This window comes from Malaya genurostris, chromosome 3 (genome assembly GCF_030247185.1).
Source record: "Malaya genurostris strain Urasoe2022 chromosome 3, Malgen_1.1, whole genome shotgun sequence".
Classification (NCBI taxonomy): domain Eukaryota; kingdom Metazoa; phylum Arthropoda; class Insecta; order Diptera; family Culicidae; genus Malaya; species Malaya genurostris.
Genome location: NC_080572.1, coordinates 152690365 through 152705616, shown reverse-complemented (window position 1 = coordinate 152705616; position 15252 = coordinate 152690365). Strand labels below are relative to the sequence as shown.

Sequence of the window (15252 nt, the reverse complement as noted above, 5' to 3'; positions counted from 1 at the left end):
CTTAAGCATGGGGCAGGCAGTTTTAAAAACTCCTTACTCAAAAATGTTAAGATACTGCACTGCAAGCAATTGCGCTTAGTATCGACCGCTGAGGATGTTACTAAGTCCTATATCCCATCAGATTCGTATCGGGTGACTTTCGCTGGCTCGGCTTTGCCTAATTACGTCCTCCTGGACCAAGTTCGTTTACCTGTTCGCTTTTTTGTGCCGCGGGTCATGAATTGCACCAATTGCAAACAATTGGGATAAACATCATCCCATTGTTGCAATAAATCCCGTTGTATCAAATGTGGAGGAAGTCATGCGGATAACTCCTGCTGCGGAGACATTGAAAAGTGTCTATACTGTAAGGAGGGACCGCATGACCTCTTGGTATGCCCCGCGTTCAAATTGCGCAAGGATAAGATGAGGTGTTCACTTAAGCAACCTTCCAAGCGTTCTTTTGCTGAAATGTTGAAGAGTGCTACGCCGCCAGTAAACCTATACGCTTGTTTGTCAACTGACGAGAGCGATGCTGATGACACCATCGAAGGTACATATTCTCGGGGCCTGAATTGTGCATTGTCCAGTCGTTTACCAACTCGATCAACTGAGTGCTCTATCTGAAAAATCATACCAGATTACCTTGGTTTGATTTCCTACACATTGTTTCATACGGGGCAATGAGAGGGCGGACTCTATAGCCAAAGTGTGCGCACTAGAAGGTGACATTCATGAAAAACCAGTTTGATTCAATGAATTTTTCAGTTGTCAAAAAACTTTAGCCAGCTGGCAATATACTCGGAATAGTGGAACTCTGGGACGTTGGTTACACTCAATATTTCCACAGGTATCGAAAAAAGCTTGGTTCCGGGGGTTTGACGTGAGCCGAGACTATTCGTGTAATGTCAAGGCTTATGTCTAGTCAATATATGTTCAGCGCACATCTTCGTCGTGTGGGGCTCGCCAATAGTGGTGTCTGCGTTTGCGGTGAAGGTTATCATGACATCGAGCATGTTGTTTGGACGTGTGTCTAGTATTGTAATGCCAGATCCCAACTCATATGTTCCCTTTGGGCCCGAGGTATACCATCCTTCGTGCCAATCCGCGACGTCTTGGCAACTCGACATCTTTCTTATATGACTCATCTACAACTTCTTGAAAACTATCGATGCTCAAATATAGTGCATTCACTATCTTTTTCTCGTCTACAGCACTATCGTACCAACCTCTTCTTTATGTTGCTAAAAGTCTGGCCTGTATAAACAACACTTCGGTGCAACCTTGAACTGATTGAGTTCATGGAAGCTACCCAAAAACGGCACACCTATGTTAGACATGTTAGATACCAAAAAGCATCCCAATTCAGGATAATTTCTTCCTTGTTACAAGTTGAAGACCGTGAAGATTTAGGAAAAGCAAAATTGTGTCCAAAAGAACCACAAATGAATGATATATTAAAATGTATAATCAATACTATGTAGGTCCCACCCTACCTATATTCCATTATTAACGCTAGGGGAGTATGCCGCCCCTTAATACGGCTTTATTTCTTCTCCCCCTAACAACAAGACAATCGGCCACTTTAAGTTAAAGCAAATGAGCCCAATAAAAATTTTATTTTAAAAAAACAAAATACAAAAGATTTGACATCACATTTCCCTGAAATTTCAAAAGTTAATAAATATAAAATTCGAGTTATTGTTAACTATTTAAAACAAGCAAACGAAATTGCAACCTGTGAATTGTTCGTTCTTGAGTGTCGAGTTTACATTCCATCGAAGGATTTGGAAATTGACGGTGTTGTCACTGAATCAATCCTAACAGTCGATGATTTACCTTAAAATGGAGTTTGTCGTTTCAAAAACTCTTTGCTTGAGGGAGCTAAGACACTCGAGTGTAAGCGATTGTACTGAGCATATATTAATGATGGAAACGAGTCTTATCGTTCCTCAGATTCGTTTCGAGTGACATTTGACGGATCTGCGATGCCGTTGATAAAATTCGTCTTTCTGTTCAGCTTTTCGTTCCGCATGTATTGAATTGCACGAACTGTGACAAAATCGGGCATACAGCTACTTATTGTAGTAATAATATTAAATATATCAAATGTCAAGGGTCCCATAAGAATAATCTTTGCGATAAAGACATTGAAAAATGAGTTTATTTTGAGAAATGCTTATGATTTTTTAGTATGCGCTGCATTTAAGTTGCACAAAGACAAAATTAAGCTTTCTGATGAGAGTAGTGAAGGTACATCGTTTGTCACACCTCAAGATTCTGTTAAGAGGAAGTAGTCCTTCCCCAAATTACAAAAAAGGCACCTAAAATTGCACCTTCAAAAAAGATCCCCGTGTTAAGCTTGAGCGACCACCCCTGGTTGCTACTCCGTTACTGATCGGGATTAGCTGAAATTGTACAGAGAATTTCTAGATGATCCAACCTGGGACTGATAAATCATCCTTCAATGTACATCTTCCGGTAACCCCAGAATCCATTGATCAGTACTGGCGCCGGCCAGGCCCGAACGTAGATCGTCTAAGGAATGTTAGTCCAACACTTGTTGTTACTAGAGGTCGTATATACTACTGCGCACTCCACAAGTGTCACGGAATAAGGTTATTTTTTAGTATAAATTTCAGTAAAGGTAGTCAAGGGTGGCAAAAACTCGCTCATAAGATTTGATTTTTTCTATTCATCAGCTCACCACATGATTTACGATGCAATCCGAAAAATGATGGTAAATATGAAAATCATCGCTGATTTAAACAAACACACTCACCTATACAGAGCACCGCTGACATCAAATTATGATGGTATTGATGGTTCTCAGTTTTGATTTCATAGCATTTAACTCTCATTCCTAGTTTTAAAAAGTGAGTACTGAGTTTGGCATCACTGTACCGAGCTACACCGGTGAGTGTATTCTTAAACCACAGAGCTGCCAACATAACCCAGATTTTCGGTTTTGTTTTTGCTGGTACTCAAAACGAACACGAGCATTAATGTACTAAAACAAATGTCGAACCGTAGTGTGATGTATACCATAAACGATTGAATTTCATGTCTCGAGCTAAACACAACTGGCTACTGAAACGAATGCGTTCTCCAGCATGCGAGAACATGTCTTGAGAAATGGATTGAAATGGCATCGATTCGAACATTGGCCGCCCATGGCAACTCTGGTGGGTGGGGAATACAAGCGAGACAGTTTCATAAGAATCTGATTCAATGTGTTGATGTACAAACACATCAAATCACAACTCACAAATCGTCTCTCAGTGGGTTCTAATATTTGATGAGCAGTCAGCGCTCATCTGCTGATTGCTTGACACTACGATGTTGAGACGATGTTTTCTCTATACAAATGGGTACCCAGTTACTCAACTCGTTCAGCGATGCTTTTGAAACCGATTTGCAGGTGAGCTGAACTCGGTGATGATGAAGTACTGAGTTGATTATTGCCAGCCCTGAAGGTAGTACGCACGTGCGACCTAGTATGTTCCGGTTTCAAGATGCTCGTATGCACCACAACTTCCCGAGTGAAAGTTTCAACAATATCCGATTGATTCACAGTTCTTATTCGTGGAAACTAAAGGAAAATTCGAAATACTATCGCGCAACGAATAAAAATTTCTCTATTTTTTATAAATGGTTTTACTTGCTACAAAATAAACGAGTGAATAGGATTTAGACATAATAGTTGATTCATTGTAGTGACATATTCTAAAAATTTGTATAAAATCATTATAAGTCACCAAACAAAGGTCAACAGATTTCACACCCGACTTGATTGTTTATTTTTTCCGCATTATTACGAGGTCTGTTCAAAAACTTCCCGGAATTTTTTAATTGCGCGCGTCTGGAGAGTCCGGTGGTCAACATTTTTTTTTATTGTGTTGGTTCATATGTCCCTAATGTATGGTGAAATTTTCAGCTGTATTCATTGTTTACATTCTGTCTTGTAGCGGCTGATGTAGACGTTTTTTTTTGAGCTCGGCGATTTTTGTCTTGGTTACGTTGGGTGCTTCCACGTGGACGATTGTGCTTTTGTTTCGACATCATAACCGTACACCCATGTTTCATCACTAGTTATGACCCTTTCAAGAAAATTTGGATCGTCGTTTAACAGCTCCTGAGCGATGGTAACGCGTATGTTTTTTTGATCAAAATTCAGCAGTTTTGGAACAAATTTTGCTGTCACTCGTTTCATGCCCAAAACATTTGAAAAAATATGATGGCATGAGCCAACTGATATGCCAACTTCATCAGCAACTTCTCTAATAGTGATTCGATCATCCATAATCATTTTTTCCACTTTTCCCACATTTTCATCGATTATTGACGTGCTGGGTCGACCGGAGCGTTCGTCGTCTTCAACGTCTTCGCGGCCATCTTGGAAACGCTTATACCACTAGTAAACACTTGTTTTTGTCGTGAATACGACTTACTTTACTATGGGGCGCCTTTTCAAAATTTACCCTCTGAGAGAGTGATAAGTTTTTGATCGTGAATATCTTCTGTTGTATCTAATGAATCAATATAATTCTTGCAACATGCCATCGGAAATATGATCACAATTTTATGATAAAATTTTCAGTTGTGTGACATAATCTTAAATAGTTCAAAATTAAACTTTTCTTAAATGTTTGGTACAAACGAGTGTCAAAGAGGATAATTCATATGGCGCGTTTGCCTTTCTCGTATTTTGGAAGCTCATAGCTCAGTGATCTGTGGAAGGATTTATATAATCTAACTACCAATAGAATCAAAAATTTTCAACTTGAACGTGTATTGCAACAACATTGAAGTTATTCAATAGTACACTATTGAAAAACCTGTTTGATTTAATCCATGACAGCACCAGCCAATCAGAACGCGAGATGTCTGCATCTATACAAGAGCATCCATATAAAAGTTGAGTGCTTCATTTTTCCTACCATTTGCTGAGCATCTGTTCCCGAAACAAGACACACGAGAGCAACATCGTGGACCTGTCGTCTCACTGTTTCCCGTTCTGCGTACAGGAAAGGAATTCTAACAAAGGTGATGTGAAAAATAGCGTCATTTAAGTTAAAGCAGCTACTCTGAACGTACGGGACGCTGTCAGCACACGATGACAGCGAAAACCGGATGAAAGGCAGCCGAAAATTCCAGCAAATTCAAATAGCACTTTTAAGTGCTAAAAATAATCATAAAGAATTAGTTGAATTTTATCGCTTTCCTACCATTTTCCGAGCAACTGTTGCCGAAACGAGGCACACACGAGAAGTTAAATTAATTTGCACCGTCACTAACACATTCAATTACGAACGGCAATGCGAAAGTAGAAGTGATGATGTTGAATATATCTTTATACTAGTACACAAATATGCCGTGCGAAAGAGTTGCCACGTACAGATCAATATGTATTTTTTTTGTCGTGAATTCTTTAGTATGGGGCGCTTTTTGATCATGATATCTAACACATTCAATTACGACAGGACAGTAACGCTGTCTCGCAATACGAAACAGAAAATTTTGATTTAGAAACATTTTTATACTAGTATACTTTATACACATTATTAAAACAAATGTTTCCACTTGATTTGCGCATTCTACTTTCCAAGCGTTTCAGAACAGGCTAAACTTAAAGCAATTCTAAATATTTCTTTATCAGTGATGTGGTCATCCTGAAAAGGACGGGGTTTTCAAATCCTCATCGTTACGGATGGCCAGGTGCAGATGGCGAGGGATGATTTTCGTTTTCTTGTTGTGACGGGCAGCATTACCGACCAATTCCAACACTTCGGCAGCCAAGTACTCCATCACTGCCGCCAGATAGACCGATGCACCGACACGCTCTGCGTAGTTTCCCTTTCGGAGCAGACGATGGATTTTGCCAACTGGGAACTGCAGACCAGCACGGTTCGAGCGAGACTTTGCCTTGCCCTTAACTCTTCCTCCTGTGAGCGTGTTTCTGCGTGAAAACTCCACAAGATGCTGTTCACTGCTCGACAGCCAATTCAGTATTACTGGCTGCTGCTATACTAACTCTCTCTTTTATATCGTCTCACTGTTTCCCGTTCTGCGAAGGGGAGGTCCCTACACCCTTACCAGTAGCAGGTATAAAAGGAAATGTGATGCGAGAAATAGCGTCATTTAAGTTAAAGCAGCTGCTCTGAACGTACGAGACACCGTCAGCTAGATGGCAAAAACCGAAAAAAGGCAGATTTATACCGTCACTAACACATTCAATTACGAACGGCAATGCGAAAGCGAATGTGATGATGTTGAACACATCTTTATACTAGTATGGGGTCGTGTGAAAATATGCCATGCGATACAGGGTTGCCATATATACAGGTTAATCTATATTTTATTTACACATACATATATGTACAGATTAATCTGTATTATTATTATTATTATCATTATTATTACTATCATTATTATTATTAAAATAACTTGCATACCGAAGATCGTCGATACATTTCAGACCAGGCCATTGCAATTGTTTCGTACTGAAATTTCGAGAAGAATCAGATCTTCGAACTTCATAGCTTCAATAAAAATAAACTACAAATTTGTCGTACCTAGCCTCCTATATTGGCAAATTAAAAAGGAATTGTTTCAAGTTTGGAATATATAGCTGTAGAATAGTAGCTGTTAAATGTAACTAATCTGTACTTTAATGTAGGTGCATCGCTTCAAACTCTATTAGTGAAAAAGGGGAAAGCTTGCACAATTCATACAATCAATCAACTAACTGATATTCGGAAAAGTGATGGGAGCCTGCCAGTTTTTTCGTATTCACGACATCCAGTTATGTCTGACATTACCCACCCGCCTTTTTTTTCATAGCAGACTCACCGTAGGCTCTCTGTAACATTTCGCACACTTGGTTACACTTTATTTCATTTTTCACGCAAAATTTAATACAAATTCTTCAATTCTTCCATTGTTTAAACTAACAAAAATCGCCGAGCTCAAAAAAACACGTCTACACCAGCCGCTACAAGACAGAATGTAAACAATGAATACAGCTGAAAATTTCACCATACATTAGGGACATATGTACCAACACAATAAAAAAAATGTTGACCACCGGACTCTCCACACGCGCGCAATTAAAAAATTCCGGGAACTTTTTGAACAGACCTCGTATTTCAATTATTTATTCAAATTATTTATTGGTTATACTGATTGATCTGAGCAGCCGGCTACCTAGAAAAAATTATTAATTTATGAAACAAACAAGAATTTTTTTACTATTTATTTAATATATCGATATATGTTATCTCTGTTATTAGCTTTGTAATATTAAGGGATTTGCGCAATAGTTGATTTTTATCGTTCAATTTATAATATTGAAAGACAAGCAATAACACAGAAGAAGAAAACATTTCAAATAAAACTTCTTTCCAAAGCTAGTCGCAAATTGATAAGTTGATTGAAGAAATGATTTAGTAAAATAGAGGAATCAGTAGTGAAACGTTGGAAATATCTAATAACTGAAAAGAAAAAGGAACTCCTGCAATTGTCGCCTTTTACGACATAGAGCAGGAACCCAATGGATCTATTCTTGGCTCATTTTTTCCGCCGGATTTCACACGGCATCTAGGCTGGTACTGTCCGGAGAAAGATAATAGGTACTATCAATCTCCTAGTGGATCCCAGCCCCTTCACCTGCGCTATTCTTGAACATGTGTAGAACATGCTTCAGAACGCAACAGATGAAATAGTGCTGAACTTGTGTGAGGTACTGTTCATACATAGCTCACTAGCAGAACGCTTAGGGATTTTTTATTTTGTCTTGTTTCTAATGAAATTCAATCTTTATATGTAGATTTGGTCATTTTACACAATACAAGTAGGTTTAGAATTTTCCCTAAACAAAAATCTCAGAATTGCGGAAGCAAATGGTGTCCTCATGATAATAACCAAATCATATATATATATATATATATATATATATATATATATATATATATATATATATATATATATATATATATATATATATATATATATATATATATATATATATATATATATATATATATATATATATATATTTATATATATATATATATATATATATATATATATATATATATATATATATATATATATATTTTTATATATATATATATATATATATATATATATATATATATATATATATATATATATATATATATATATATATATTTTTATATATATATATATATATATATATATATATATATATATATATATATATATATATATATATATATATATATATATATATATATATATATATATATATATATATATATATATATATATATATATATATATATATATATATATATATATATATATATATATATATATATATATATATATATATATATGTATATATATATAATAGGGCTGAAAAGTCACCACACTCGTGGCTGAACACCCAATTTAAATTTTAATAATTTAATTTGAAATCATATTCAAATAAAGTTATTTAAAAAAAAGGGATTTGGCCATTACTACCTTCACACGTTCATTAAAAATGACATTACTTGGCAATAATGACATTTCTGTAAGAACCTCCCAAATAATCGATAGAGAAAGTAAACAAAGAGACACTTTCATTTGCACTTAAGGTAGCGCTTCGCCGTGGTCACGGGAGTTCGCTGCCTATCCCGGGGTTTCACGCACTTTACCCAAAATTGTGAGAAAACGGGAAAGAAAACGGAAATTCCAAGAACATACGATTCTAGATAATTAATTTTTCTATCGATTCGTATATAAACTGTGCCTGATAAACGATTTTATCGAAAGATTTCGTGCGAGTTTTAAAAATAAATGAGTTTTTCCTTATTCTTTCGCACGCACACAATGTCAACACATGCATTGGGGTGTGAAAAATGCCACATGCGGTAGACGCTAACAACATTTCTTTTGTTTTCGTTGTCCGTTCTCTCTGTGTAAACGTTGAATAAAGATGAGTAGAAAATGTAAGTAAGTGTTACTACTTTGTAAAAAAATTTCTATTCATGTTTCAGTAGAACCAGAAATCAGTAATGATTTTCATCGCTACTAGCTTTGAAGCTTTGTTGAAAACGTAGCACATCCCTACATATGCGAGTTGTTTATAGCGAGAAATGGAAAAAAGAAAACAAAAGGTTTAACAAAAATCGCACGAAATCTCGCGAAAGAAAAGCTTTCTAACTAATATTTTTCGCCAAATGCATAGTAAAATCATTTACCTACAATCGTATGTTTTTGATTTTTCGTGAATCGGGTTAGTATTGGAGAAATTTGCAATTTAGAGTGAAATTTCGGCGACAAAGCAAGAGGAAGCAGTGAGTTGTCTCGCTTCGACTTGACCACGGCGAAGCGCTACCTTAAGACATTTTCTAATGTTCATCTTTATATGTCGGCATACAAATACTTTTCTTTGGAACAGTGAGGGCTTAAGGGATTCAATTTTTTCTAATAAGGAATGGATTGATATTCTGTGTTGGTGATATTATGTTGAACGCTCTTTCAGGAATAAGCTTTTTATCCACGATTTTTCGTAACGTAAAGTCAAAAAAAAAACATAAGCAAATGAATTGATTCGTCATCTAACACTCGATGTGGATAGACGAATAACCTACTGCGACTAATTTCGATTTTGTTTAATTTTTTATTCACAGTTGTCTACCTACCCAAGCTATGGGTAAAAACCACCATAGATCCGAGAAGGATCCAAAGGATGCTAAGCGTCTGAAGCCAAGTGATGTACAGGTAAACGACCGTTTGCTGAGTAAAAACCAATATGCTGATCTGCCAGTTGATGTCGAAAAGGAACTGCAGAAGAAGGAAAAAATGCCGCCTTTCTACCTGAAAAGCTTCCCACCAACTCTACGCTCGGATTTCAACACACTGATCAGCAAAGGACTACAGGCAACAATCCGTTTATGTACTGAAGGCTACAAAATAACTGTTCCGGCTTTGAACCACTACAAAGGAGTGGAATGTTATCTGAAGCAGACAAAAGCGGAATACATCACACACGATATTGCCGCCAACAAACCTATGAAGGTTGTACTTCGAGGACTACCCGACATGATGGAAGTCGAACTAAAGCAGGTACTGTCGGAGGCTGGACTAAAGCCTTTGATGGTATTTAAAATGAAGCGACATAATACGGACAAAAAGTTTAGAGATCAACTGTACCTGATTCATCTGGAGAAGGGCTCCATCACCATGAGTCTGAAACTGAAAACGATTAAATCGTTATTTCACATAATCATCGAATGGCAAAAGTATAAACCGGTACATCGGGATGTCACACAGTGCACGAACTGTTTGAACTACGGCCATGGAGCGAGGAATTGCCACATGAAAAGTCGGTGCGGGAAATGTGCCGAACCACACAATACCAACGATTGCCTACTAGATGACATCACTGTAAAATGTGTGAACTGTGATGGCGACCATCCATCTACTAGCAAATCGTGTCCCAAACGTGCTGAGTTCACAAAAATTCGACAACAGGCGTCCCGTAAACAATCAACGCGCAAGAATGTTCCACAGAAGGATGAAATTAATTTCCCACGGCTCCCACCGAAGAGGGATATTCCGAATTTGCCGCCACTTCCTCGCAGCAATCCAAAGACTTCAGCCGCTGGATCTCAAAAAGAATCTTCCTCAAGAATCCCTCCTGGATGGGGCAATAATCAACCACAAGCAAAGGATGACTCTGGTGATTTATTCTCTGCTGAACAACTGATCGTCATTTTTGAAACAATGACAACAAAACTACGAAACTGCAGACCGCGGTTAGATCAAATCAACGCCTTAGGCAAATTCATCATCGAATATGCAATATAATGAGTTGGTTATAGTATATTGGAATGCTTGCTCAATCAGTGGCAAAACTGCTGAACTGTCCGACTTTCTTCAAGAGAAGAATGCCGATATGGCTATTTTAACTGAAACTCATCTTAAACCTGAAATTTCTATTTTTATTTCCAATTACAGGATTCACAGGCTCGACAGGACAACTACCAGAGGAGGGGGAGTTGCCATTGCATTTAAACGATCCATTCAGCATAGGCTTATGTCAGCCTTTAAATTGCTGCAAATAATAGAAGCCATCGGTATTGAGATTACAACGACGATGGGACCCATCATCATCATTGCAGCGTACTGCCCCAAACAAACCAATCTTCGAGATGGTACGTGTGCATCATTGAAGCGAGATCTGGCTATGCTCACTCGACGACAGAACAAATTCATCATTGCTGGGGACCTGAACGCACGGCATGAGCTGTGGGGAAACAGAAGACAGAATCGAAACGGATTCGTACTTGCCGAAGATTACGAAGCTGGACAATACAACATCCTCGCCCCGGATCAACCAACGCGACTTTCCAGATCGGGAGTTCATTCCATTTTGGATATATTCATCAGCAACATCGCCATAGACAGCTCTCCGGTTGTCTTCAACGAGCTCTCTTCCGACCACTTTCCAGTAATATTGACGTTGGGATCTTCACCAGAAACAGTGCCTTTTCAACCACGGAGGAACTATTATCGCACCGATTGGGTCCAATTTAAACAAATCGCCGATCAACTTATTAATATCGATTTGCCACTTGATTCCCCGATGGAAATCGATGCGGCCCTATCTTCCATCCAGCATTCAATCACAGTCGCTCGTGATAGGACGGTTCCAGTACAACATATGCCGAGTTCCTCTCTTCAAATCGACAGTGTCACCAAGAAACTCATCCGACTTCGGAATATCTACCGGAGGCAGTATCAACGAACTGGCATTCTAGATAGGAAGACTACTTATAACAACTTAACTAGGATAATCCAGGAAAGGATATCTGAGCTTCGCAACAGGAACTTCCAGCAAAAGCTTCGAGAAATTCTCCCACATTCAAAGCCCTTCTGGTCCTTAACGAAGGTGCTTAAGAAAAAACCGAAGCCTATTCCTCCTCTGATGTCACCCCAGGACGCAGCTGAAGGAATACCTTTAATCACACCAGTAGAGAAGGCAAATGCGCTAGGCCACCAGTTTGTGTGTTCTCACAATTTAGGACTCAACATTGTTAGTCCACATGAAAGAGCCGTTGCAGATAGTGTAGCTGAGGTTGACCAATCAGACAGCTTAGTTCCTGAGGAAAGTAGAGTCACTGCGAATGAGCTGATGGCTATTGTGAAAAAATCCAAAAATATGAAGGCCCCCGGTTTCGAAAACACATTCAACATTGAGCTGAAACATTTGAGTATTCGCTCATTTGTCTTCTTAGCTAAAATTTTTAACAGGTGCTGGGAGCTTGGTTACTTCCCTTCAATGTGGAAGTTAGCTAAAGTTATCCCAGTTTTGAAACTGGGGAAAGATCCTTCCTTTTCCAAGAGCTATCGGCCCATCAGCTTACTCTCCGCCCTATCCAAGCTGTTTGAAAAGTCAATACAAAGGCGAATTCTTGTTTTCTCGTATGAACAGGATGTATTTCTGGAAGAACAGTTTGGGTTCCGGAAAGGAAGATCCACCATCCACCAACTCACAAGGGTTAACAACGTCATCCAGCAAAACAAATCAGTGTCCAAAACGACTGCCATGGCAATATTGGATATTGAAAAGGCATTCGATAATGTGTGGCACGATGGACTGGTGTTCAAACTGCATCGGTATAATTTTCCCATGTATCTTATTAAAATTATCAAAAATTATCTTGCAGATAGAGCATTCTAGGTTTCTCTGAATAATGCACTTTCAGAAAGATTTACTATTTCTGCTGGTGTACCCCAGGGAAGTATCCTAGGTCCCATTCTATACAACATTTTCACATCAGACATCCCACCTCTTCCAGGTGGTGGTGTTCTGTCACAATTTGCTGATGATACTGCCATTCTTTACAAAGGTCGTGTCATTACTGCTCTGAAGAATAAACTACAGACAGGTCTGGACGCTTTAACGGAATATTTTACAAGCTGGAAAATTGTGAGCAATGCAGCAAAAACGCAGGTCATCTTGTTTCCACATTCAAGATCTCCAAAACTTGTTCCATCAGACGAATGCAGAATACGATTCGGTGATGAGGTCATTCAATGGTCCGATGAAGTTATCTATCTAGGACTCACCTTTGACAGACATCTGATATTCAGGTCACATGTTGATAAAATCGTTCAAAAATGCAGCATACTCATTAGGTCTCTGTATCCGCTGATTTGTAGAACATCTAAACTATGCCTGAAGAATCAGATGTCTGTCTATAAACAAATCATCTACCCCGCAATTGAATACGCAGTCCCTGTTTGGCGGGGATGTGCACGAACACACAAACTTAGGCTTCAGCGCATTCAAAGTAAGATCTTAAAGATGATTCTAAATCTTCCCCCTTGGACAAGGACTAGTGAAGTACATGAGATGGCCTCACTGGATATACTAGAACAAAAATTCGAACAATACTGCACGAAATTTGAAGAGAGGTGCTCAATCTCTGAAATACAAATAATTCAAAATTTGTACGTATTAGGTTAGGGATAGTTATAAGTAGGTAGACATTTTATAAATAATTAAAATAAATATTATGAGAAAACATTAGTATGTAAAACAAGAGTAACTAAAACACCTATTATTAATAACGAATCGTATGAACAAATTAATAAACAGATATTTATGCAAAAAAAAGCAAATGAATTGTCTAATTGAATGCTACATCATGATATTTATTATCACATTCGAAAGCGTAGGTTAACGACGGTGTTAGAACCGGCATGTAGGACTAATTGCACGGGCGATCCGTCATGATTTTTGCAAAACGAGTCAGGATTTTTGGAAAATAATATATTCTCATGTTATGATAATACACCATGATTAAAACTTCTCGGATCATGATCCATTTGGACTGATCATTCAAAAAAGATCCCCGTGTTAAACAAAAAAGGCCAAATTAAAAAAAACTGTGCCTCCTGGTTTGTCAAATTCACAAACCAATCCTAGCACAGAAGAAGACAACAATCCAGTGGGCTCCGTTTCACAGCCACCAACAAGAGTACTGAAGTTTTCGGAAATTGTAGAATGGATTTTCACAGCATTCAATATTTCTGAACCCTTACAGACTCTTATAACGGCATTTCTTACAATGGTTACAAATGTTTTGAAACTGTTTTTAGCTCAATGATGAATTCTTTCAGGGTTTGTATCATTTGATGGATAATTTATCATCCATCGCAAATGCTTCAATCACTGACCTGCAGTGGAATTGTCGAAGCATCATCGAAGCGTTAACTTGATCAATTTAAAATTTTATTACATATTCAAAAATATGATGTATTTGCTTAGTGCGAAACATGGCTTACATCAAACATAGTTTTAAATTTAAATTTACAGAAGTTGTTGCTTTTCAAATAAACTTTAAAGGAAAAGACATTTGTATAGCTTCAGTGTATATTCCCACAAGAACTCAAGTTGGACGACAGCTTAATGAAATGGTTGAAAAACTCCCTGGGCCACGATTGATTCTGGGAGATTTCAATTTGCACGGAATGACGTAGGGTTCCGTTTACAATAATAGTAGATCATCTTTAAAATATAATATATGCGACAATTTTAGCATTACATGGATCCCAAGACCTCCTGCACGCCCAAGTGCATTCGATTTATCCCTTTGCTCGACTTCAATTCGACTGGATTGCACCTGGAAAACATTTCCTGATTTATACGATAGCGATCATTTACCAATCATCATCTCAAATAGGAGCAACAAATGCATTGCTAATTCAGTTAATATTCCAAATGATTTGACAAGAAATATTGGCTGGATTGAATACCAAAGTAATATTTCAAATGTCTTAAATTGAATAAAAGAACTCTCCCTGCTGGAAGAATATGACTTCCTCGTTTGTTCGATTCCGAAGGCCGTAGAACAAGGTCAAACCAAACCTAAATGCTAAACACGCGAAACAATATTTTGTCGCAGGTTTGTCTCGTAAACATCTATGAGTACTCTTTGGATCACGGCCAGACGAATGAGGAATCGCAACGTAGGAAATGAAAGTGAGAAATACTCGAACCGATGGATATTTGATTTTGCGAGGAAAGTTTGTCCAGATTCTGTTCCTACGCATAGCACTATTATGGAGTCTTCTCCAAATAATGGTTCCATTGAAAGCCCCTTCAACAGTGGAATTTTTTATAGCACTCTTGTCTTGTAACAATAATGCTCCTGGATTCAACAAAATTAAATACAACTTGGTTAAGAATCTGCCAGACCTCGCAAAAAGACGTTTGTTGGAATTGTTCAA

General features: G+C 37.9%; 1 protein-coding gene across 1 annotated transcript in view; it reads right to left on the bottom strand.

Annotated features, from left to right (window-relative positions):
• LOC131433664 (uridine-cytidine kinase-like 1) overlaps window positions 1–15252 on the bottom strand; it is a 126202-nt gene that overhangs the window by 53867 nt on the left and 57083 nt on the right. The gene's annotated exons all lie outside the window — the stretch shown is intronic.